Below are 27,413 nucleotides of genomic sequence, written 5' to 3' on the forward strand. Positions count from 1 at the left end.
TCATACGTCTGCAAACAGTGGGGTGGCCATCAGATCCCATCTGGGACAGTCGTGGTTTACACCTACTATGTTGGCATAATTATTAATAGCACCCTCTTTCACGCTCAGAAGTATCTGGTTTGAATGGTAAATTCTGTGGTCCCCTAGTGGACAGCAAACTTGATGTGTCACGGTTGAAGGGAGAGTTGGGTCTTGAGGTTCCTATGGGAAAGAGGAATGGTGACCTCTGCTCCAGTGAGTGCAGGAAGCCCCAGGGAACAGGGAGCGGAGAGGAGGAGGGAAGGGACATCTCTAGGAAGAAAGAGAAAAAGATGAAACTGCTGTCCATTGTTGATGGCAAAAAAGAGGAAGTTATCAGGGACACACAAATGGTGTGGAAAAAAATCAGCAGCCACAAGAAAACTGCTGAGGACAGAATGGGTGGACCCACTGGTGAGCTCAGAACCACCAGGACATGTGTTCCTCAGCACAGCAAGGATGACCTTGGAGGAGGCTAGTGTCACAGAGGGCAACACAGAGTGGGTCATGGAGACAGAACCAGACAGGACAGAATCCAGGGCCTGAGTCACTCGCTGCAGGCAGTCAGGTCAGGGTGTGTCACTGCCAGGGACCAGAGCTCTGCAGAGAAGATGACAAATGCATTCAGGCCAGCAAGGTCTGGGTCAAGGGAGCAAGACAGTTTCCTCTTCTGTCACCCACAACTATGAGTCCCTTAAGGAAAGACTGTGCCATCCATTTCTGGCTCCCCTGCACTTATTACCGTGCCAAGCACATGATATATAGTAGACGAATTGGTGTATCAATGAATATCTCAGAAAATAAAGGGAGAAAAGCAAGAGTAAAATGTGGAAATACAGGAAGTGGCACTGAAGCAGAAACATGTAGAAAGGACAGAAAAAGTGAAGGCAAGAATTGAAAAAACAGAGACCCCAGGAAGTGGTGAGAGAAAGGAACTGAAAATGGGACGGTGTATGTACCATGAAAGCTAAAGGCCCAGGCTACAGGGCTGGAAAACTCAAGAAACAATATGGGAAAAGAATGAAAATTATAGTTTCTTGTATCATGGGAATTTGAACGAAATCACTTGGTGAGAACTTCTTTATTTGATGGGATTAGTGAAGACAGCACGTTCACTCAACTTGTATCAAAGTAATTGAAAGCCAAAAATGGGCCAGGCACAGTGGCTCACACCTGTAGTCTTAGCTACTTGGGAAGCTGGGGTGGAGGATTGCTTGAGCCCAAGAGGTTGAGGCTGCAGTGAGCTATGATTGTACCACTGCACTCCAGCCTGGGTGACAGAATGAGCCCATCTCAAATAAATAAACAAATAAACACATAAATAAATAAATAGGCCTGGCACGGTGGCTCACGCCTGTAATCCCAGCACTTTGGGAGGCCGAGGCAGTCAAATCACAAGGTCAGGAGTTCGAGACCAGCCTGACCAATATGGTGAAACCCCGTCTCTACTAAAAATGCAAAAATTAGCTGGGCATGGTGGTGTGCACCTGTAGTCCCAGCTACTTGGGAGACTGAGGCAGGAGAATTGCTTGAACCCAGGTGGTGGAGGTTGCAGTGAGCCAAGTTCATGCCACTGCACTCCAGCCTGGGTGACAGAGCGAGACTCCGTCTCAATAAATAAATAAATAAAAGCCAAAAAGGAAACAAGAAAAGTCTCTCTCTCTCTCTCTCTCTCTCTCTCTCTCTCTCTCTCTTTTGAGACAGAGTCTTGCTCTGTTGCCCAGGCTGGAGTGCAGTGGCGTGATCTCTGCTCACTGCAACCTCCGCCTCCTGCGCTCAAGCATTTCTCCTGCCTCAACCTCCCAAGTAGCTGGGATTACAGGCACGTACCACCACACCCAGCTAATTGTTTTTGTATTTTTAGTAGAGATGGGGTTTCACCATGTTGGCCAGGCTGGTTTCAAACTCCTGACCTCAAGTGATCTGCCCGCCTCGTCCTCCCAAAGTGCTAGGATTACAGGCGTGAGCCACTGTGCCTGGCCAGAAAGATCTATTTCTTTTGAAAGTACCAACCACTATGTAAAAGTAAGGGGCTATTATCATATTGTATTATATAAGTTAGAGTACTTATTTATGGCTTGGAAATATTAGCAATAGTAAATAACATATAGGAAAGCGAGCTCTATGCTAATGCCTTCACTATAATGTCAGTGTTTTTTCGTTTTGTTTTGTTTTTCCAAGAGAGTCTTGCTCTGTTGCCCAGGCTGATGTGCAGTGGTACAATCTCAGTTCACTGCAACCTTTGCCTCCAGGGTTCAAGTGATTCTCCTGCCTCAGCCTCCACACCTGGCTAATTTTTGTATTTTTAGTAGAGACGAGGTTTTACCATGTCGGCCAGGCTGGTCTCCAACTCCTGACCTCAAGAAATCTGCCTGCCTCAGCCTCCTAAAGTGCTGGGATCACAGGCGTGAGTCACTGCGCCCAGCCAATGTGAGTGTTTTTTTGACCTCACCATTTTGCTGACTATCTTGATCTTCTGCCTGCCATAAAACTCTAAGCTGGGACCAGCCAAGGCTACGTTGAACAGGTACAGGAACCTGCTAATATTCATGACAAAAGTCCCTTCTTGAAGATGGATTTCTAATGACGTCTGGGAATTTCTGGTCATTTCAGGCATGAAATCTACACTTTCAGAGAATGGAATTAAGTGAGGAGGAATTAATACAGTAGACACACAGAAGCACTAGAAAAGAAAGTAAGGGAATGTTTATTTATCAAATACCTGCGAAGTGACAGGCAAAGCGCTATATATTGTTTTTCTCATTTGCTCTCTTTCCTTTGACATAGCTTTCTTTCACCCCCAAATCCAGGCCCTCTTGGGAAGATACTTTAATGACTCAAGAAAACAAACCCATGATCTCAGATTTTCCCTTTTGGAGGGAGTAGTGTGTGTTGTAGGGATGGGGCTCGGCCCCGGGCTAATTTGTGATAGAGAACAAGGTTTTTCCCTGGTTGAGACACCACCTCTGCCAACCCCCATCTGATCTCCAGTCTCACTTTTTTTTTTTTTTTTTTAAATAGGGAGTCTCGCCCTGTCGCCCAGGCTGGAGTGCAATGGCCCGATCTTGACTCACTGCAAGCTCTGCCTCCTGGGTTCAAGCGATTCTCCTGTCCCAGCCTCCGAAGTAGCTGGGATTACAGGCACCTGCAACCATACCCAGCTAATTTTTTGTATCTTTAGTAGAGACGGGATTTCACCATGTTGGCCAGGCTGGTCTCGAACGCCTGACCTTGTGATCTGCCTGCTTCAGTCTCCCAAAGTGCTGGGATTACAGGCGTGAGCCACCGCTCCTGGCCTCCATTCTCACTTTCTTGTCCTGCTTCTTGGTACAACTTAGTTGACTTATAATGAAGTAGCCAGGTGGTGGGGAGTGTCATCTATTTCTCAAGAATATGTATAATTTGAATGAAAACTGGAGTGAAGGCAATGCCTGACTAAGGAGAATGAATGGTGGATGCCAAAATCTCAGGCATTGTAGGGAACAGCATTCTCTAGGAAGAATGCAAGACTCCCAAGCCCCTCAAAGCACATTGTGTAGGTGACTGTATGCTCCACCCGTCTGTAAGGTTGGTCCAAGGCAAAGGGGATGTTGCTGTCAGCTTTTTGCATCTCAGACTTCTGCCAGCCTTCACATAGACCAGTATGGATAAGCAGCTTCCAGATGCCTAGAGGATGACTGGCTCCCACAGTGATCTGGGACTTGGCTGGCTCTGTGCTCTGCAAACAGAACTGCACTCTGTGCTATCCAGAGTTCTGTGGATTCCCCTTTTCTCCATTGTCCTCACTGGTCTACATTCTCAATTCTCCCAAAGTATAAAATATTGAACGTGGGTTGCTAAAGACGGAATGTTTATGCCCCCTTACCCATCCAATGAGCGGTTCACATGTTGAAACTGAATCCCCAATGTAGTGGTATTTGAAGATGGGGCCTTTGGGAGGTGATTAAGTTGTGAGTGTGGAACGCTAAGGGAGAAGACTGGGTATCTATACTCAAGGAAATGGGCCCTCACCAGACACTGAATCTACTGGGACCTTGATCTTGGACCTCCCAGCCTCCAAAACTGTGAGAAATAAGTGCTTGTTGTTTATAAGCTGCCAGATCTATAGTATCTTGTTATTGCAACCCAAACAGACTAAGACGTTGGCAAACCTTGGGAAGAGTTTTGCTCGATTAGCTAAAGTATATAAAAAGGTCCCTGAAATAGTGAAGCCCTGGACTCTGCGTAGAGGAAGATGCTCCAAGCTCTGCTATACTAAGAATGCAAGCACATCATACTCTTGCTTGGAGAGACTGATTTGTTTGCATAGTTGAAAGTTGTAAGTTTATAAGATGAGCTTCTGGATTTTGTTCCACAGTTTGTTCAAAGTTTTACTGCTTGAAAAGCTAAGATTCCATTTCAAATAGAAAAAAGGGGGTGTGGCCAGGCACAGTGGCTCACACCTGTAATCCCAGCACTTTGGGAGGCTGAGGCTGTCGGATCATTTGAGATCAGGAGTTTGAGACCAGCTTGACCTACATAGTGAAACCCCATCTCTACTAAAATACAAAAATTAACCGGGCATGGTGGCAGGTGCCTGTAATCCCAGCTACTCAGGAGGTTGAGGCAGGAGAATGGCTTGAACCCAGGAGGCGGAGGTTGCAGTGAGCTGAGATTGCACCACTGCACTCCAGCCTGGGCGACGGAGCAAGACTTCCTCTCAAAAAAGAAAAAAGAAAAAAGAGAGCGTGAGACCTCAGCTCTCTGGCCACCTGATATAAATCATTTGGTCAATCCAAGACCACAACTGGGTTCTAGCGAGTGGGCACTTTGTAGTGAGTGTGCAGGGGAATCACTCTAGCATGCAGTTCTGTTTGCAGGGCCAGAGAGAGAAATTTCCCCAACCTGCACTGGCCACTGTCGAGCTGTTTGAACGTACTCCAAGCACCTTACCCTAACCACTTCCTTCCCCGCCTTCCCTTGCTTTCCCTGCCAATCTCAAAACACGACCGTATTAACACCTAAGGCTTTGGAGAAATGAGAGATCTTAATCTGAAAAAACAGTGCTAATTCTAAACTGCTGCACTTTTAATGAGCTTTTTAGAACTCATAGCAATTTAGAACTAACTAGAATAGTTTAGCACCTTTTATCGAGTCTTATGGCTATAAAACCCTGAGCACTGAACTGAGAATATGCCATGAGGTAAAAGAGTCACTGAATTTCAAAGCAGAGAGAGACTTCTGAGAGGATTTAGTAGAAGGCTGTTAACTCACAACTGTAGAGACAGCCTTACTCAAGAAGTTAAGCTGATGGCCTAAAAGATCCAGGACCCTAAGAGTCAAAAACAGAGCAAGAGCACGGGTGGTTCTGACAGCTGGCTCAGCCCTATTACTTTCTTTTCTTTCTTTTTGTAGAGATGGGGTCTCACTAAGTTGCCCAGGCTGGTCTCGAACTCCTGGGCTCAAGCAATTCACATGCCTTGGCCTCCCCAAGTATTGAGATGACAGGTGTGAGCCACTGTGCCTGGCCCCAGCCCTATTTCTACTACAACATGGCTCAAAAGAAACTGAAGAAAAGCTTATTACATTATAGTACAGAATGGGAGGATGAGGATGGATGAATTCAAGTTACAGGTATTTTTGAAAGTGAGATATAAGAAGTTTAAGATAGATTGATAAGTAATAGGGACACCATAAAACTTTCAGCCTAGTGGATTTGTCCTAAAAATTTAACAAAATGCTTCCACGGAGGCCCATTTGGCCAGAGAATGTGAGACAAACACCATCATCCAGGCAACTTTGGTGCAATGCCTGTCATTGCATGCCCAGAGAGCAGCAGGCCAAGCTACCTCCTTGTCTAGGACACTCTGATGCACAAGTACAGAATTCTTGAAAAACAGAACTCTGGATGGATTTGAAGGAAATGAGGCAATTGGAAGTCAGTTTGATACAGAACAGAGTCACAAACTTTCGAATTGGACAAATTCAGATCCAGGACCTACTACAGTGTGATTTTAACCCCTTGAATCTCAGATTCCTCACCTGTAAAATGGAATTAAGAGTATTCAGCCATGAAAATGTAAATTAGTACAACCACTATGGAAAACAGTATGGAGATTCCTCAAAGAACTCAGAGTAGAACCACTATTCGATCCAGCAATACCATTACTGGGTATCTACCCAAAGGAAAAGAAGGCATTATATGAAAAAGACGCACACACATGCATGTTTTGAACAGCACAGTTCACAATTTCGAAGATGTGGAACCAACCTAAGTGCCCATTAACCAACGAGTGGATAAAGAAAATGTGGTATATGTACACCACGGAATACTACTTAGCCACAAAAAGGAACAAAGTAATGTCTTTTGCAGCAACTTGGATGGAGCTGAGGGTCATTCTTTTTTCTTTTTTTTTTTTTGAGATGGAGTCTCACTCTGTCACCCAGGCTTTGTATAGGGCCTAATGTATGTGGTTCAGATAGGTTAAGACCAAGGTTGGCTTAAAAAAAAAAAACAAAAAACTGGGCCTTTTTATTTCCTTATTTATGAAAGCTGTCTTTTTGCTCCTCCTCATAAAAGAATAAGAATATGCACTTGCAATGCATTTTAAGTTAATAAAAATACTTTCAACAGATATTGTTGCTTGAGAAAGCTTCATGATATTAAAGACTCAATTCATTTATTAAATAAAGTAAACAAGAAAGGAAGAGGGAGCAAAAGAAGGAAGGAAGGAAGCGGGGGGAGAGAGGGAGGGAAGAGAAGAAGGAGGGAGGGAAGGAAGGAAAAGAAAGAAAGGAGGATGGAAGGAAGGGAGGGAGGGAGGGAAGAGAGGGAGGAGGTAGGGAAAGAAGGGAGGGAGGGAAGGAGGGAAAGAAGGAAGGTAGGCACAGAGGGAGGCAAGGAATGAAAGTAAAGAAAGAAGGAGGGAAGAAAGGGAGGGAGGGACTGAAAGACAGAAAATAAAGAAGGAGGGAAGGGAGGAAGGGAGGAAGCAAGGGAAAGAGGGAAGGAAGGCAAGGAGAGAGAGAAGAGAGGGAGGAGGTAGGGAAAGAATGGAGTGAGGGAAGGAGGGAAAGGAGGGTGGGAAGGAAGGGAGGGAGAGAGAGGGAAGGAAGGAAAGGAAAGAAAGAAGGAGGGAAGGGAGAGAGAGAGGGAAGGAAGGAAAGGAAAGAAAGAAGGAGGGAAGAAAGGGAGGGAGGAAGACAGAGAGGGAAGGAAGGAAAGGAAAGGAAGGAGGGAAGGGAGGGAGGGAGGAAGCAAGGGAAGGAGGGAAGGAAGGAAGGAAGTAAGCATGCCCTGATTATCTTCCCCACGTAGAGTTAATTACGTGGCCAAATGGGAAGCAAATGGATTACAAAAGCCCCAGATGAGAAATGGGAGGCCCCTGTGAGAGGTGAAAGTTCAGAATAGGCTTTCTTCTGGATCAACTGCAGCCTGGAATTGTCAGAGAACCTCTTAGACTAGAAATGGACTTCTAAAGGGGTTCAGTTACTTCTAACACATTACCTTGAGCATAGTGTAATGCAGTATCTTTCAAATTGAGGTTGAGATCTATTGGGGGTTACAAAGTCAAGTTAGTGGTTTGTAATGAGCATTTGCAAAAAATTTAGAAGAAAATAGAATTAAGTGCACGGCACACAGGGCTGCTAGGTATGGTTGCGCAGGTTGTACACACTGAACACTCTGGGGATGTTATTGGCATTGCAGTCTATGTGTCAAGCACCCCCAGTGTTTTTCATCCACCACCCACAGGACAGGAGGTGGTGGGTCTGACTAGTCATGGTAAGTATCATCATGTGACACTTATTTGTATGAGCGTGTGTGTGTGTTGGTGTTTGCTGTAAAATGTATTTCTTACTCGGATTTACAGTCAAAAAGTTTGAAAAACACTGCTATGGTGATCTTATGTCTTTTTTTTTTTTTTTTTTTTTTTTTTTTGTCTGGCTAGCATTGGAACTCCCTTTCTGGTGTTGGGGAATGCCCAATTCTGTGAGTCTTTATGGCAACAGGGTCCTGTCTTCCTCTACAGATCCCAAAGAGGCAAGAGTATTTTGTTTTCTCTCTCTCTGGAGTCCATAGTATGAGCTATTGACCAAGGCTGGGCCGGTTCGATGTTCTCACCAAGAACTTTAAATCTTGAGGGCAGAGATTCAGGGTGGTTAGAGATTACTCATGGTGTCAGGATGGGGTTAAGAGGCAAAGACCACCAGTTAAAGGTGGAAAGCATTCAGGACCTGCAGCTAAGGCCCATGGCCACATTCTCACCAGCCGGCCCCTGTAGTGCGCTCAGCTGCCCGGCCTCGTTTGCTTGCTACCTGTTTTCTGATGCCCTGAGTCATTCCATATGTTTCCAATAAATTGCTTATTTGCATAAGTTTGCTGGAGTCAGTTTTTATTGTTTGCAACCAAGACTGTAACCAAAATCTATGTATTTTCTTGGGGAGCTGAACTTTAGATATGATTGACTCAGGCTCTTATCCTAAATTCTCAAGCAATCAAAATACAGTGATACAAATGAAGAAGTAAAGAAATAGATGAAAAGAGAAAAATAAATTCCTATCAATTATTTTTTTCTAAAGCATTGTTTCACAAGTATTGTTTGGGGACAGGAAAAGTAAAAGAAGTCACTATTTCCCTTTTTTTGGCAGCAGGTAACCGTATAAACCATAGCCTATGTAGTGAAACCCTCTTCTGTGATTTTCATTTTTAATTTTTTTGAGACAGGGTCTCTCTCCTGTCACCCAGCAAGAGTGCAGTGGCATGATCAGGGTTCATTGCAACTTCAGCCTCCTGGACTCAAGCGATCCTCCAGCCTCAGTTTTTGATTTTTTGTAGAGTCAGGGGCTCACTGTGTTGCCCAGGATGGTCTCAAACTCCTGAGCTCACATGATCCTTCCACTCAGCTTCTCACATTGCTGCGATTATAGGCTTGAACCATTGTGCCCAGCCTCTTCTGTGATTTTTCTAATACTCTATTGTGACTCCTAGGAGGTGGCATTCATTGGCATTAAGTGTTTTTTTGAGGCTTTTCACATTTATTTAGCATCAGTAGAAATAAAGCAACATGCAGAATATATGCAGAATATACCCAGATGCTTCTTCCAAAGACAGAAAATTTGTCCACACTTAAGTTCATTGACTTTTTTTCCCCTAAAGTAAAAAGTTTACTACCTTCTCATCATGTTTCTTAATGTTTTACTAAGACACTCTGTAGAGAAAAATAGCAATTGATAAGACTCTTTTAACAAAGATGTTATTATTTTTAGACTTTTAAAGTAGGCATTCCAATTTGGCATAACTTTACCCAGCTACCCTTTCAAGAGGGCTTGTGTTTATAATTTCGCATTTTGCCTAAGTAGAAAAACATCTCATTTCTTGTACTTAGGAAGTGGTTTCAGCAGCTGGAAAGACCTCAGGCTCAGAGTGTGATGAGCAGTCGTGGCGGAACCGGGCTTCTGACCACACAGCCTGAGACCACCACGGATAGGACGCACCACCCAGAAACGTCACGTCTCAGTGGCTAAGGCTAAGCCATTTGAGAATTTGCATCAATTCGCTCAAATGAATGATAAAAAGTGAAAGAAATCACACTCCCTCATCTTTATGCATCAAACAATTTCTTATAAAGCCATTAGTTCTAACAGTTTTTCTGGCGGGGAAGGTAGGTCTCAAAACTCCCAGAAATTTAGTGAATTTCTTGTTTGTTGCAATAGGTTCGTTTTTCTCAGTTTCTCTTTTATCTTCTGATTCTGTGAACACTTGCTTTTCACCCCTTTGCTTCATCAGCCTTTGTGACGAGCATCACACTCTGGTGGCACACCCTGGGGACACTGTCTTCTCCATTAGTAGTCCCTACTGCTGCAGCTCTATGCAGCCAAACTCCTTCCAGAGCCATTTCCATCTGAATATCTGAATTAAGGTGAAGGTACAGCCACGTGGCTCTTCACCCAGCTGCCTCACACACTCCACTGGTTCTCTCCTACCTTGCTCGAGCTTCTTTCTTTTCTTTGCAGAGTTTTCACAAGACTCAGTCCAATGTATTTTCACTCTTGGTTCTCTTCCTAAGCCATCTCACCTATTCTGGGGCTTTCCATCTACATGCTAATCATGCCTATCAATTTACATGTTACATGCTACATGTGACAATCATGGCTAACAGTCTACATAGTTATGACTCTTTTGCATGTCTTGGCCAGTTCTTCCTGCTAAGCCCATGTCCTGTAATTCTTTTTTTTTTTTTCTTTTTTAGATTCAGAGGACACACATACATGTTGTTGCAAGGGTATATCATGTGAATAACAGTGAAGATTGGGCTTCCAGGGTACTGATCACCCCAATTTTTTTTTTGAGACGCAGTCTTGTTCTGTTGCCCAGGCTGGAGTGCAGTGGTGTGATCTCAGCTCACTGCAACCTCCGCCTCCTGGGTTCAAGAGATTCTCCTGCCTCAGCCTCCCAAGTAGCTGGGATTGCAGGCACATGCCACCGTTCATGGCTAAGTTTTGTGTTTTTGGTAGAGACAGAGTTTCACCATGTTAAACATGTTAACCAGGCTGGTCTCAAACTCCTGACCTTGTGATCCACCCATGTCAGCCTTCCAAAGTGCTGGGATTACAGGCGTGAGCCACCGCACCCGGCCCCCTATCACCCAAATATTGAACTTTGTACCCAATAGGAAAGTTTTCAACTCTCAGCCCCCTCCTACCCACTCCTATTTTGGAGTCCCAGTGTCTATTATTTTTATCTTTATGTTCGTGTTTCCACAAGCTGCCCACCTGACATCTTCACCTAAATGACTTTCAGACAACTCAAATTCCTTGCTGCAAAAACCGAACAGCTTCATGCCTTTTGTTCTCAGATCTGTGCTTCTCGTTGTAGGTTTCATAAACCTCGTCAGTAACTCGTAATCATCCCCCAGGGCTGTAAGGAAGACAATCGACCACCATCCCGGACAACTGCTTCTTCTTCATCCTGTCCTCTTGTCTCGCTCAACACATGTTCTCAGCACCCTAGACAGTGTTCTTCTTAAACGTTAATCTGAGACATTCTCCCACAGAAAAGGTTTTGGAGGCTTCCCAGGGCTCCTAAGATAAGGTCCCAGGATGATGTAACTGACAAGGCCCTCCAAGTCCCTGCCTGTCTGTCCAGGCTCACGCTTTGGACTTTCCCTCATTGCTCACCCGCTCCAGCCACAGTGACCTTGCATCAGTTGCTCACATATTCCATAGTTAAAGACTTCAATCTCCTAGCCCCACTGGAAGCAAGAAAAAAAAATGAAATCATTCTTTATGGGTTCTAACAAAAAACAACAGTTCCCTAGACCACCCCCTTTGTCATTTTCTGCACATGAGGGGAAACTACTTTCAACAATTTTAACTGATTCTTTGGGTAACATTTGCCTTATCACTAAATAACATGGTTATATTTCCATCTCTTTATTTTTCTGTTTTAGGCTTTATCTATGAATTTCTGTATATGAAAGATGAAAGTTTAGTTCTCTTTTACAATATCAGCCCCCACCACATGTGTAGACACTTCTCATCTCCTTCCAACATAAATTACCTAGACACTTCTCATCTCCTTCCAACATAAACTTCAGGCCAGGTGCAGTGGCTCATGCTGTAAATCCCAGCATTTCTGGGAGGCCGAAGCAGGAGGATCACTTGAGGCCAGGAGTTTGAGACCAGCCTGGGCAACATAGCAAGACCCCAACTCTACAGCAAATACAAAAACAAATTAGCCAGGCATGGTGGTATGTGCCTGCAGTCCCAGCTACTTGGGAGACTGAGACTGGAGGATTGTTTGAGCCCAGGAGTTCAAGGCTGCAGTAAGCTGTGATCACACCACTGCACTCCAGCCTGGGCAACAGAGTGAGATCCCCGTCTCAGAAAAACAAAACAAAACAAAAAGAAAAAGAATGAAAAAGTAATCAAAATATAACTTCAGTTAGATTAATGTTCAGTGTTTACATGATTGTTATGCTATTTAGAGCTAGGTCATGTAGTACACTAGGCTTTTTCCCCCTCCTAGAGTTAACCATTATGTCATTACCAGGTACTTGGGAGGTTGAAGTGAGAGGATTGCTTGAGCCCAGGAGTTCCAGACTAGCCTGGGCAACATAGCAAAACCCTGTCTCTAAAAACAAAACAGGCCGGGTGCGGTGGCTCATGCCTGTAATCCCAGCACTTTGGGAGACTGAGGCAGGCAGATCACTTGAGGTCAGGAGTTTAAGATCAGCCTGGCCAACATGGTGAAAGCCTGTCTCTACTAAAAGTACAAAAATTAGCCAGGTGTGGTGGTGGGCACCTGTAATCCCAGCTACTCAGGAGGCTGAGGCAGGAGAATCACTTGAACTCGGGAGGCAGAGGTTGCAGTGAGCCAAGATCACGACATTGCACTCCAGCCTGGGTGACAGAGTGAGACTCCATCTCAAAAAAAAAAAATTGATATGTGTTTAAATTTTATTTTCTATCAGTTTCATTTCAGGATAGTCAGGGAAGCATCTGGTATAAGGCTGAGAACCACTGCACTATGCTATGTAGAATATGCTGTTTATCTACACTTTACCAGTAAATGATTACTCCTTATGCTAAGCTGTGCTGAACACACACTTGATTCAGCAAATAATTAATCCTAATAATTTAATCTGTAGCCCAGAATCCTTGTTAATAGCTATGAAAAAGTAAGAGTTTCATATTCCTATAGTTCCTCATGTACTTTCTGTTCTTGTTCTTGTTTTTAAGCACAGACTGGAAAATATGTCAATTGTCATCTCTGCATATGGTGTTGGGCTGCCTGAATCCGAGAAGTACACAAAGGCCAGTGTGTATTGTTTGTACTTTGGTTAAGAGCTGGGTTTTGAGTGGGATAAACATGGTTTCAAAGGTTGATTCAGCTGATAAAACAAATGTAGTTCATCAAAATCTCACAGGTAAAATGGGGACGACGGTGCCAATTCATAGGACGGCTGAGGGAATTCCATGAGATAATGCATTTTACATGCTCAGCAGGGAACTGTGCGGAGAAAGTACTCAATTGGACTGGGTGTTGCAGAAAAGCATTTCACAGCACAGACTCTGAAATGGACAGCCTGGGTTTGAATCCCCACTGCAGCACTCATGGCTCTGTGGCTTGGGGAGTCTCTCTGTGCTTTGATTTTACGCATCTGTAAGATGAAGATGATAATACAGCTGCCTCAAGGACTTGTCATGAGGATTAAATGAGGTGATACGTGTGAAACACTTAGAATATGCCTGACCTTACTAAAAAGTAGTTATTGCTGGGCGTGGTGGCTCACACCTGTAATCCTAGAACTTTGAGAGGCCAAGGCAGGAGGATTACTTGAGCCTAGGCATTCAAGACAAGCCTGGGAAAAATAGTGAAACCTTGACTCTACAAAAAATGCAAAAATTAGCCAGGAATGGTGGTGGGCGCCTGTAGTCCCAGCTATTCTGGAGGCTGAAGTCGGAGAATCGCTTTAGCCCGGGAGGTTAAGGCTGCACTGAGTCGCTCCAGCCTGGGTGAAGCCAGACCCTGTCTTAAAAAAAAAAAAAAAAAAAAAGAATAAAAAACAAAAATTAGTTATCAATGCTATAGAGGGTGCACTCTCTCCAGATCATGCATTCATTTCCTTGTTTGGGGGTTTAGGAAATGTGGTTGGAAATTATATTCTGGTTCCTTGGAAGCAGAAATGTTTCTAGTATACATGTTTTTGTTTAGTCATTACAGCTTGCTCTTCAAAACAAATAAGACTTAGACCATCACTTAAGAGTGTACTTTTAAAATAAATTCGTGGTCAGCATCATCTAAACTTTAGGGTAGAATCTAAGCTCCAAATTCTCATTAAATACTCATTGGCCCTTAAGATCCACCAGACATGAGGTCTGTCCTTGGCTGATTCTATAGCTCAGGTGAACCAGAGTCTTGCAGCAAACAATTGTTTACTAAGCTCAGGTGAGAAAAAAAGTCTGGTTAGATTTTTTTTTTTTTTAGAACAACAACAAAAAGAAAAAAAAAAGAAAGAAAGAAAAAGAAAAAAAACTGACTTTAGGCTGTTAGTTTTCTGGGAGGAGGATTGCTTTCACATTCTGTTTTAAGGACACAGCAGAGTGACCCTCTAAGGGTTGGAAGTAAGAATCAATGATGGGAACAGGTCATGCCATGCATAAACAAAGTTCATTACCCTTTGTAGACTTTCCCATGATGCCTCGCTGCTTTAATTTTTCTCAACCTACCCCACAGTGTTCCTAGGCCTCTAGAATAAAAGACAAACATCTTAACTTCATTGGTTCCTTCCAGAAGGAAAAATGCATCGCATCTGCCTTTCTGAATTGATAATTTTATTGTAGTTTAAAAAGTATTTATGAGTAAGTGGATTTTTCTGGCTTGTCTGTAAGAAAAAGCTAAAACTATTAAAAATTACAATTTGGCAAAGATCCGTGATTTGGAAAGCTGACTGGGTATTTAGCATTTATTAAAAAATAGTTATGACTTTTTATACGTATTTATTTATTTTTGAGACAGAGTCTCGCTCTGTTGCCCAAGCTGGAATGCAGTGGCATGATCTTGACTCACTGCAACCTCCGCCTCCCAGGTTCAAGCAATTCTCCTGCCTCAGCCTCCCAAGTCGCTGGGACTACAGCCATGCACCACCACGTCTGGCTAATTTTTGTATTTTTAGTAGAGACAGGGTTTCACCATGTTGGCCAGGCTGGTCTCAAACTCCTGACTTCAGGTGATGCACCTGAGGTCTGCCAAAGTGCTGGGATTACAGGTGTGAGCCACCGCACCCAGCCTTATTTATTGGCCTTATTTATTTATTTATTTTATATTTTGAGACAGGGTCTGGCTCTGTCACCCAGGTTGGAGTGCAGTGGCACAGTCATGGCTCACTGCAGCCTTGACCTCCGTGGTCAAGCAATCCTCCTGCTTCAGCCTCCCAAGTAGCTGGGATTACAGGTGTCAGCCACCACGCCTGGCTAAATTGTTTTACTTTTTGTGGAAATGGAGTCTTGTTATGTTGCCCAGGCTGGTCTCGAACTCCTGGGCTGAAGCAATCCCCTTGCCTTGGCCTCGCAACATGTTGGGATTATAGACATGAGCCACTGTGCTGGCCTAATTATGACTTTTTAAATAACTCACTTAGGTTAAATCTACAATATAGGAAGTCATTCATTAGAATATCCTAAACCATAAATTACTTTAAAATGTGTTTGCAATAGATATTTAATTGTTTAGAAATGTATTTGAAGAGCCGGGCGCGGTGGCTCAAGCCTGTAATCCCAGCACTTTGGGAGGCCGAGACGGGCGGATCACAAGGTCAGGAGATCGAGACCATCCTGGCTAACACGGTGAAACCCCATCTCTACTAAAAAATACAAAAAACTAGCCGGGCGAGGTGGCGGGCGCCTGTGGTCCCAGCTACACTGGAGGCTGAGGCAGGAGAATGGCGTAAACCCGGGAGGCGGAGCTTGCAGTGAGCTGAGATCCGGCCACTGCACTCCAGCCTGGGCGACAGAGCCAGACTCAGTCTCAAAAAAAAAAAAAAAAAAAAAAAAAAAAAAGAAATGTATTTGAAGAACATGCAAAAGAATGCTGGGCATGGTGGTGGGTGCCTATAATCCCAGGGGCTACTCAGGAGACTGGGGAAGGAGAATCGCTTGAATCCAGGAGGCGGAGGTTGTAGGGAGCCAAGATCGTGCCCCTGCACTCCAGCCTGGGTGACAGAGTAAGTGAGACTCCATCTCAAAAAACAAAAAAAGAACATGCAGAAGGAATTCAAGGAAACACCTTTTCATTAGCATAAATAAACACCTTTTTTCCATTGATAAAAAAAAATTAACACACACATTGTTTTTCAGCGTGCAGAAAGAGTGTTTAATTTATAGGCTGACTTCAATATTTTGATTAAGAGGCCTCAAAACATAAGATTCAAGTAATACGATGGGTGACTTTTCAGAGTTTGCAGGAGTGAAGATGCCAGGAACGGACAGCACATTCCCCTCTCATTTTCCTGGCACCAGTGGATTTGTGGAAGACAGAGTGAGGAAACAAGCTCCGGAGAATGCTTTCCTTAAAACTGTAGGAAATGTAATTTCATGGCTTGTATGTTTCTGTAAGGCTACTCCTCAGACAGACTTTTTCTATCTGACTTTGTATCAGATTTCAAATATCCAAACAGACCCTTTCCTCTTGCATGGGGTGGACAGGGTCAGTCTAAGATAAGTGGCTTTAGTAATTCAGAGTTTCCTGTGGGATGTCTTATTTTCTCTCTCTCTCTCTTTTTTTTTTTTTTTTTGAGACAAAGTCTCACTCTGTTGCCCAGGCTAGAGTACAGTGGCTCGATCTCGGCTCACTGCAACCTCTGCCTCCCAGTTTCCAGCAATTCTCCTGCCTCAGTCTCCCAAGCAGCTGGGATTAGAGGCCCATGCCACCATGCCGGGCTAATATTTGTATTTTTAGTAGAGATGGGGTTTCACCATATTGGCCAAGCTGGTCTCGAACTCCTGAACCCAACTAATCCACCCGCCTTGACCTCCCAAAGTGCTGGAATTACAGACGTGAGCCACTGCGCCCAGCTGAATCTCTCATTTTCTCTAGAGCACAGCTCACCTTCTCAGACCTTAAGTTTATTACCAAAGTATGAAATGCTGCTACAGTCATCCATACAAGAGCCCTTTAGATACCCACAGTCATTTGCAGGGAGTTCAGTTGATACACTATTTACTCTTCTTAATGAAAAACTGCTCACTTTTTTTGATAGAGAGACACACAATAACTTACACTTACATGGTGCTTTTTACTTTACCTTCTTTGTGTATTGCAATTTCTATAGCCTATATTAAAAGGAACATTGATCTTAAAGTAAGAGTTTGAAACTTTCCCCTTATTGGCAAATGTCTGAGAAATGTAGTCGGCTGTTCATAACTTTAGTTTCTTTCTTTATAAAGTATGCACAATAATAACTCTTAGAGGGCTATTAGGAAGTTTAAAGGGGTTTTGTACATTGCAAAACACCATTTATGTGTAAGTGGTTATTGTGAACATGGCTAGTGCTTGATAAAATATTTGTTGAGCCTATTATGCAAGTTACCAGTAACCTCCTACATTCAGTATTTCATATTGCAATTTGACAAGGGTATCATGTGTAGACACTTTATCTGCTGGTGTGAGCTACACCGCCTAGGCTTAGGTCCTGGCTCTGTCACTACTTGGGTGAGCCAGGACAAGTTAAGTTCTGTAAACGTGGAATAATAGCAGATGGGTTATTAATGTTTGCAAAGCCAACTTGCTTGGCCTTCGCTTGTTTAACTTGTGAAACATGAATTTAAAAATTGAAGCCAGGCACAGTGGCTCACACCTATATTCCCAGCACTTTGGGAGACCAAGGCAGGCAGATCACCTGAGCTCAGGAGTTCCAGACCAGCCTGGGCAACCAACACAGTGAATCCTCATCTCTACCAAAAATACAAAAATTAGCTGGGCTTGGTGGCATGCACCTATAATCCCAGCTATTCGGGAGGGTGAGGCAGGAGAATTGCTTGAACCTGGGAGGCAGAGGTTGCGGTGAGCTGATAGCTGAGGTTGTGCCACTGCACTACAGCCTGGGCGACAAAGCAAGACTCCTCAAAAGAAAAAAACAAACAAAAAAACCATTGAATTTACTGATGAAGTGATATGATGTGTGGGATTTACATCAAAATCACCCAGGAGATGTAGTGCAGGAAGTAGAGGGGTATAGGTAAAATGAGACCGTCCGTGAATTCACAATGGCTGAAGCCGAGCGATCAGCACCTGTCAGTGCATTCCATTCTCTCTGCTTCTGTGTATTTCTGAAATCCCCATGATAAAAAGCTAAAACAGATGAACAACTAAGAGATGCCTTCAAAAGAATTCGAGATGTAACAATCTGAAAATTAGCTTCCGAAATCCCATTTGGTGTATTGGTGGATTCTTTTTTTTATTGTTTTTATTTTTTGTTTGTTTGTTTTTTTAAAAAACGAAGGAAAAAGCCCCTGGGTTACTTGAGACAGCAGGGGAAATATCACCTCAAAGATTCTCGAGCGCAGCTGTTATCTGATTCACCCCTCCTCCCTCAGCAAGATTGGCCGCCTCTAGTGGACAGGGTATTCCCCAGTCCCGTCCTGGGCTCCAGTGACTCATACACTAAATCAGAGTTTCACATCTAACTATTATGGGCATTGGTTACTAAGACTGGAAGCCAAAAGCCTGCTTGAAATGAAGATCCCATTCTAAAGGTCAAAACTTTCCTCCAGAAAATGTTCCTCTCCATCAGGAGGCCTTGGCATGATGTCACCTTAGATATGAACTTACAAGGGGACGTTTCCTAAAAGTACACGTATCTCTTTTGTGATATTCATGTTAGGGATAAAATCAGCCTATTTCATACAGTGACTTGTTCACTTAAAGAAAATGCCAGATGAGCAGCGAATTCATCACAGCCTTGATCATTTAGACTGTCTGGATGGCCGACCAGCTGTTTCACTTTGCCTCTGCTTCACAGGAATTTGGAACAAGGCTAAGGCTGCAGCCCTTGCTCTCAACACACTGACCAGACGCTAACTGGTCAGGACCTTTTCACCCACAGACGCTAAAAGCAGATTCAGAAATCTTCCATGCTCAGGGTGCCAGGCAAGCATTGCCAATCAACAGAAGCTGGCAAGTGAAATGAAACCTATTCACTTGCCCCCGATGCAGTCTCGCTCTCAAAGTTAAGAAAACTGAGGCTCAGAGAGGTTAAACGACTTTTCTCTAAAGTCACACCTGTCATGCCTGGGTTGAGCTTGAGGCCACTTTCTCTCTGAGCTCAAGGAAGCTAGAAATTCTATGTCCCAAAGATGAAAATCAAGACTTTGACAGAAATGCGATAAGGATAAGGTATATTTGCCCACATTTTTCATATCTTGAAATAACTCTGTGGGATAACTGTGGCATCTCTGACACAGGAGGAAAATGAGGTACAGTCCAAGAGCATAGAATTGGTGAATGGTAGAGTTGCAAACCAAAGCCATCTTTCTTTTCTTTTTTTAACTTAAAAAGATTTTAAATTATTTTTAATAGAGATGAATTCTTACTATGTTGCCCAGGCTGGTCTGGAGTTCCTGGGCTCAAGCAATCTCCCTGCCTTGGCCTCCCAAAGTGCTGAGATTACCAGTATAAACCACTGCACCCAGCCAAAGCCATCTTTCTCTATGCTCCAAAGCTATCTCTTTTCTTTTCTTTTCTTTTCTTTCTTTTTCTTACCTTTTTGTTAGACAGAGTCTTGCTCTATTGCCCAGGCTGGAGTGCAGTGGCACAATCTCGGCTCACCATAACCTCCACCTCCTGGGTTCAAGCTATTCTCCTGACTTAGCCTCCTGAGTAGCTGGGATTACAGGTGTGCAACACCATGCTCGGCTAATTTCTTGTATTTTTAGTAGAGGTGAAGTTTTGCTATGTTGGCCAGGCTGGTCTTGAACTCCTGACCTCAAGTGATCCACCTGCCTCAGCATCCCAAAGTGCTGGGATTACAGGCGTGAGCCACCGTGCCCGGCCAAGCTACGTTCTTTCTATTTCACTGGAGAAAATGAGTAGATCCTTGATCCAGCAGAGATCGTTCTCTTCGTGTGTGTGTGTGAATCATGGCCCTGCACAGTGGCTCATACCTGTAATCCCAGCACTTTGGGATTCTGAGGCGGGCAGATCACTTGAGCTCAGGAGTTCAAGACCAGCCATGGTGAAACCCCATCTCTATAAAAAATACAAAAATTAGCCAAGTGTGGTGGTGCATGTCTGTAATCCCAGCTACTTGGGAGGCTGAGGCAGGAGGATGGTTTGAGCCTCAGACGCAGAGGTTGCAGTGAGCTGAGATTGTGCCACTGCATTCCAGCCTCAGTGACAGAGACACTGTCTCCAAAAACAAAAAACAAAACAAAACAAAAAAACCCAACCAACCAAACAAACAAAAAACCCCACAAAACTGTGAATCATTGTTTGCTCAAGGCAGAGACTGTTCTACGGGAGTGGGAGGTAAGGTAGACGCAGGAGGTGGAATCTCATATCCTCTCTCTCATTTTCCCAGCATCCTCTGTAGATCCTCCCTTCTCTCCTCTCTGCTTTTGATCCTGGTTCCCTCCTCCTGGACAGTAACGCTCTTCCCTTCCTTCTCAACACCTTAAAAGTCTCCTCAGGGCTCTTCTCAGACGCCACAGGCCTTCCCTGATCTTCTCAGTTATAATTAGTCCCTTTTTCCCTGGCATAATTTGCTTATACATTTTGTATTATAGGTTATGTTTTATATGTTTGACTTCCCTCACTAAATTGTGAGCAGTTTCAGTCAGGTGTGGTGGCTTACACCTGTAATCCCAGCACTTTGGGGGGCTGAGGAAGGTGGATCACGTGAGGTCAGGAGTTTGAGACTAGCCTGGCCAACATGGTGAAACCCCGTTTCTACCAAAAACACAAAAATGAGCCGGGTGTGGTGGTGGGCACCTGTAATCCCAGCTACTCAGGAGGCTAAGGCAAGAGAATCGCTTGAAACTAGGAGGCTGAGGTTGCAATGAGCCGAGATCACGCCACTGCACTCCAGCCTGGATGACAGAGTGAGACTCTGTCTCAAAAAAGAAAAAAAAATCTGTGAGCAGCTTGAGGCAAAGGACTATATTTAATAATGTATGTATTTCTTATTTATTTACATATATTTTTAGAGAAAGGGTCTCATTCTTTCATCCAGGCTGAGGTGCAGTGGTGTTATCGTAGCTCACTGCTGCTTCAAACTCTTGGGCTCAAGCGATCCCCCGACTTCAACCTCCTGAGTAGCTGAGACTATAGGCATGCACCACTATGCCCAGTTCTTTGGTTCAAGTGATGCTTGATCCCCCAACCTTGGCCTCCCAAAGTGCTGGGATTACAGGTGTGAGCCACAATGCCTGGCCAAACCCTTTAAAACATTTTTGTAAAGGCGGGGGTCTTGCTGTATTACCCAGGCTGGTCTCGAACTCCTGGGTTCAAACAATCCTCTAGCCTCAGCCTCTCAAAGTGTTAGGATTACAGGTGTGAGCCACTGCTCCCAGCTTTCAATTGTCTTTTGATATCAAGTATCCTGATGATGTCAATAAGTTTTATGACTTTATGCACAAAGGGTTTGTAAGTATTTTTTTAAATTTGTTCTTGTTACTCTACAGTCCTTTTATAAAAGTTGTCTCTGAAAATACATTTTCTAATCCTTTTTTGTTGGTGTAGAGGCATGGACTTGATGTTTGAATGTTCATCTTACATAAAAAAAATCTAGCTGGGCTAGGTGCAGTGGCTCACACCTATGATCCCAACACTTTGGGAGGCAGGAGGATCACTTGGGCCCAGGAGTTTGAGACCAGCCTGGGCAATGTGGCGAAACCCCATCTCTACAACAGATAAAAAAAGTTAGCTGGGCATGGTAGTGCATCCCTGTAATCTCAGCTACTTAGGAGGCTGAAGCAGGAGAATCACTTGAACCTGGGAGGCAGAGGTTGTAGTGAGCGAAGATTGTGCCATTGCACTCCAGCCTGGGTGACAGAGCGAAACCCTGTCTCAGGGAACAAAAAAAAAAAATATCTGGCTGGTTTATATCATAATTCTGTTACTTTTTTTATTGTCTTGGATTTTCTGCATATGGAAAATCATATTATCTGTGAGAAATGACAATTTTGTTTCTCATATTCTAATTCTTTTAATTTTTAAATTTAAAATATTAAATAATTTACATTTTAAAAAATTAGTTATTCACCCAGGCTGGAGCGCAGTGACATGATCATGACTCACTGCAGCCTCTATTTCCCTGGGCTCAGATGATCCTCCTACGTCAGCCTCCCCAGTAGCTGGGATACAGGCACACACCACCACTTCCGGCTAATTTTCTGTAGGTTTTGTAGAGATGGTGTTTTACCATGTTGCCCAGGGTTGTTTCAAACTCCTAGGTTCAAGGGATCTGCCCACCTTGGCCTCTCAAAGTGCTGGTATTGCAGTTGTGAGCCACTACACCCAGCCCTATTCTATTTCTTATTCCTTTCATTTTACCTACTTGTCTTACTGCTCAGGATAGTACACCTGTTATACAATGGACAGGAGTGATGATAACGGACATCATCTTGTTTTCGGTTTTAAAGAGATGCTTCAAATACTTCACCACCGAGTACCTTAAATGAGCCAGATATCCTTGTAAGATAACATTTGTCTTCCTAAGTCTCTGCCTTCATTTTCCCTCCTGGCCTCCAGACCAAACACCAGGGTGAAATCCCAGTGTGACCTAACTGAGAGCGTCCTACCCTTGCTAAGGGAGGAGAAGGATTATACTTGCAAATAGCTGCAAGACCAGCTTACTAAGTACTGGCAGGAACAAGAGTCATGTATCTGGGAGAGGACCTGGAGGGTGCAGGATCAGGGTGGGTCCATGCAAAGCCGAATGAGGGGAGTGTTTGTCAATATGGAGAGATTCTCCCATTACAATCGCATTGGCCCAAGGGACCAAGTCTTGGTGGGATGGGTTTGCAGGCTTGGAATAAGTGACCGGCCTCAACCAGCTGAAGCAGAGATGCTAAAACTGCCATACCTCACTGTGGAGGAGGGAATCTGAAGACTCAGAGAGGGGGGCCTGTTGCAATGGACTTGCTATATAAGACCAGGAAGACCAACAGCTGACATTGGGAGGCCCTGGAGGACACCCTGCTTACAAGGGGATAAGGAATGTGGGTTAGGGGAGCACCAGTGCTGCTGGACTCCACAGGCCAGGGCAGGTGGTAAGACTTACTGCTCCAGAACCAGGATTCCCAGTAGCAAAGGCGATGCCGTATAGAAGCATTTAAGCAACAAAAACGAGGTGGGCATCAAGGCCATAGCAGGAAGCAGAGCCGGAAAAGCAGCTGGAGGGTCCTCATTCCCAGTGGCCTGTAAAGATGGTCAATAGAACATGCTGGTCCAAGGGCAAGAGAGATGGAAACTTTCTTTTTTTTTTTTGAGACGGAGTCTCGCTCTGTCGCCCAGGCTGGAGTGCAGTGGCTCGATCTCCACTCACTGCAAGCTCCGCCTCCCGGGTTCACGCCATTCTCCTGCCTCAGCCTCCTGAGTAGCTGGGACTACAGGCGCCCGCCACCGCGCCTGGCTAATTTTTGTATTTTTAGTAGAGATGGCGTTTCACCATGTTAGTCAGGATGGTCTCGATCTCCTGACCTCGTGATCCGCCCGTCTCGGCCCCCCAAAGTGCTGGGATTACAGGCATGAGCCACCGCGCCCGGCCTGAGATGGAAACTTTCAAAGGTATTACCCAATACATACAAAAGAGATATAAAAACATGTCAGCAGAAGGTTGAGATTAGACACCACAGTGGAAAGCCCCTTGCTATTTCCAGATTTGAAATGGCTCTTATTTATTTATTTTTATAAATGAGACTGGATCTTACTATGTTGCCCAGGCTGGATTTGAACTCCTGAGCTCATGCGTTCCTCCTGCCTCAGCCTCCCAAGTAGGTAGGATAACAGGCACATGTCCCTTGCCCAGCTGAAGTAACTCTTAAACTGAAAACTCACTGGCTGAAGGAAGGTCTGGGTCACCATAAAGAAGGGCTCTGCAGCACCATGACAATTTCTTTGGGTAGCCATTTCCCTAATCTTCCCCCAAAGGATTTACCTGGGTAACGATAACTAAGGAAAGTGGTGTGCCCATGTTTTCAAGGACTGTTGGATACAGGGCAGAGTCAGGCTGAGACTTGCTGTCCTAGACATATGTCAGAGTAGGGCACATGGAGATAGTGAAGTCCTGGCTGTTGGAAATATTGGAAATAAGAGGTCTGGAGAGGAGAGATATGGCTGGATGTATGGGAAGAAGCAAAAAGTGTGGGAATCTTTGGTTTGTTTGTTTGTTTTTTGAGACAGAGTCTCGCTCTATCGCCCAGGCCTGAGAGCAGTGGTGCGATCTCAGCTCACTGCAACCTCTGCTTCCCGGGTTCAAGCAATTTTCCTGCCTCATCCTCCGGAGTAGTTGGGATTACAGGTGAGAACCACCATATCCAGCTAATTTTTTGTATTTTTAGTAGAGATGGGGTTTCACCATGTTAGCCAGGCTGGTCTCAAACTCCTGATCTCAGGTGATCCACCCGCCTCGGTCTCCCAAAGTGCTAGGATTACAGGCGTGAGCCACTGCGTTCAGCTGAGAACCTTTGTATCACTCGTTAATACCCACCAAACAGCACACACCATAGAAGAGAACAACCAAGTGGAGAGGATGACTGGGCCAGTAGATGCCAGCTATTTCTGTCCTTATCCCCCTAATGCTTGCACTGTGGGATCATAGAGATGGCAGAGAGTCGCAGGCTACAAGTTAGGTTCCCTCTTGCTAAGGCTGGTCCATCTCACAATGGGTGCACTGAGTGCCTGGGCTCACCCAGTGGATATTTCCTGGATTCCCAAATGTGTGATAGAAATGAACATACCTAACACATAGAAACCCCACACTTGTTTCCTGATTTTTACAATAAGGGCAATTATAGTAGGAAAAGCCAAATAGAAGCCCTTGAAATGGGCCGGGCGCGGTGGCTCAAGCCTGTAATCCCAGCACTTTGGGAGGCCGAGACGGGTGGATCACGAGGTCAGGAGATTGAGACCAGCCTGGCTAACACGGCGAAACCCCGTCTCTACTAAAAATACAAAAAACTAGCCGGGCGAGGTGGCGGGCGCCTGTAGTGCCAGCTACTTGGGAGGCTGAGGCAGGAGAATGGCGTAGACCCAGGAGGCGGAGCTTGCAGTGAGCTGAGATCCGGCCACTGCACTCCAGCCTGGGCGACAGAGCGAGACTCCGTCTCAAAAAAATGAATAAATAAATAAATAAAAAATAAAAAAAAGAAGCCGTTGAAATCATGAGATGAATGGCTACCCATGCCACCCTCAAAGACTTAGAGAATGTCAGAATAGGGGTCCTCATCATAGTTATTCACGTTACCTGTCTAGCTTCTATATAACATAAATGGATTATGACAGATGACAGTGACCTACTGCAAACACACCCAAGTATAAACCCAAACTGCAGTTGCTAGGCCAGGGATAGTATCTTCATTAGAGCAAATTAACACAGATGCTGGTCTGTAGGATGCAGCTATTGATCTGGCAAATGCTTCAGCCTTGGTAGGAGGGAGCCCGTTCTTTTTTTTTTTTTTTTTTTCTTTTAAGACACATTTATTCAGGGTCATGATCAGACTATTAAATTTAGCAATCAACAGCATGGATGCAAAAACCAAAATCTACATTAAAACCATTTGTTGGAATGCTTTACACTTTCCACCAAACAGAAACTGAAAATAACCTGTTATGCAATTAGTCATCAATACAGTCTTGGAGTTTTTTGCCCATACATATATTTGTCAAAACCATGTCTTCTTTGTAGCAGCTGGACCCAGCCACCATGGTGCTTGGCTGAGTTCACAATCTGTTGTAACCTGTAGCTTCCCTGTCCCTTCTCTGGCTCTCCTCTCCTGCTAGGCTTTCTTTCCTGGCAATAATTAAAATCTTCTGCCACTGCCATAGGCACTGCTGTTACTGGAACTGCCACAGCTACCTTGGTTTCATGGTTTGGCAAAGTATTGGCCTCCAACACCACAGGGGCCAGAGCTTCTGCCTCCAAAGTTTCCTCCCTTCATGGGTCCAAAATTTGAAGACTGATTCTTGTAACTGCCAAAATCAATGAAGCTTCCACCACCTCCAAAATTGCTTCCCTCATTACCAAATCCATTATAGCCATCCCCACTGCCACCATATTCACCATCACCATGGCTGCCACCAAAGCCACCATGACCACTGAAGTTTCCTCCACAACCCACTAAAACTGCCGCCCCCCACCACCACCGAAGTTTCCAGAACCACTCTGACTTCTTTGGCTGGGTGAAGCACTAGCCATCTCTTGCTTTGACAGGGCTTCCCTACCTAACTTCAAAGTCGTGGCCATTCATAGGGTGGTATTTCTTTTTTTTTTTTCTTGAGACAGAGTCTCACTCTGTTGCCCCAGTAAGAGTGCAGTGACGCGATCTCGGCCCACTACAACCTCCACTTCCCAGGTTCAAGCAATTCTTGTGCCTCAGTGTCCTGTGTAGCTGGGATTACAGGTGTGTGCCACAATGCCCAGCTAATTTTTTGTATTTTTAGTAGAGATGGAGTTTTGCCATATTGGCCAGGCTGGTCTTGAACTCCTGGGCTCAAGTGATCCACCTGCCTCGGCCTCCCAACATGCTGGGATTTTAGGCGTGAGCCACTGCACCCAGCCAGGATGGCGTTTCTGGATGACAATCTTATCCACAGTCATGGTTGTCAAAGGTTACAAAGACAAAGCCACTTTTCTTGCTGCTGCCTCATTTCAGTCATGATTTCAATCACTTCAATTTTTCCATACTGTTCAAAATAATCTCTTAGGTGATATTCTTCAGTGTCTTCTTTAATGCCACCAACAAATATCTTTTTCACAGCTAAGTAGGCACCTGGTCTTTGAGAATCTTCTCTTGAGACAGTTCTCTTTGACTCTACAACTTTCCGTCCACCTTGTGTGGCCTTACATTCATGGCGGCATCCACCTCTTCCACAGTGGCATATGCGATAAACCCAAAGCCCCTGGAATGCTTGGTGTTTGAATCTTTCATGACCACACAGTTCATTGAGCTATGTGGATGCTCAATGAACACTGAGCATCCCCATTGCTTAAAATGGCTCTTCAGGCTTTCATCAGTTGTTTCAAAGCCCAACCCTCCAATGAAGAGCTTCTGCAGCTGTCTGGTCTCTTTAGGAGACTCTGACTTAGACATGATGGCAGTGGGAGAGAGACTTTACCAATGCTTTTTCAGTGGAATTTATAAGCAGAAAGGCAAGGGAGCCTATTCTGTGGAACCAATATGTTGCCTGCAACTCTCTACCATCTCTAAAGTTGGTTTAGCAAGCAGTATGGGGTTAGAGACTAACCCTGCCAGTAGCTGGCATCTACTGGACAAAGTTGGAGATCTCACACTTCTTGACTTCAAACTTACTACAAAGCTATCATAATCAAAACAGTGTGGTGTTGACATAAAGACCGATGTATAGATCAATGGGACAAAATAGAAAACTCAGAAATAAACCCTTGCATATATGGTCAAATAAATTTAGACAAAGATGGCAACATCAGTCAAGGAGGGAAAGAATTTTTTCTTTTTTTCAACAAATGGTGTTGGGACAACTGAATATCCACATGCAAAAGAATGAAGTTGGACCCTTCAGTTTTGGGAAAAACTCTCAAATCCATATTTTTCCTCTGCTCTCACATCACAGCAATCAACACGGAACACTTCTGTGACCAAATATGTGGGTTTTTTCTCCCCCATCAACAATCAGTGGACGCCAGCAGCTGGTGTCCTCCAATTCAATTCCACCACTA

General features: G+C 44.4%; 1 pseudogene; it reads right to left on the reverse strand.

Annotated features, from left to right (window-relative positions):
* Window positions 1–26,808, reverse strand: LOC695239 (heterogeneous nuclear ribonucleoprotein A1-like; annotated as a pseudogene).
* Between the last annotated feature and the right edge of the window lie 605 nt (window positions 26,809–27,413).

This window comes from Macaca mulatta, chromosome 9 (assembly GCF_049350105.2).
Source record: "Macaca mulatta isolate MMU2019108-1 chromosome 9, T2T-MMU8v2.0, whole genome shotgun sequence".
Lineage (NCBI taxonomy): Eukaryota > Metazoa > Chordata > Mammalia > Primates > Cercopithecidae > Macaca > Macaca mulatta.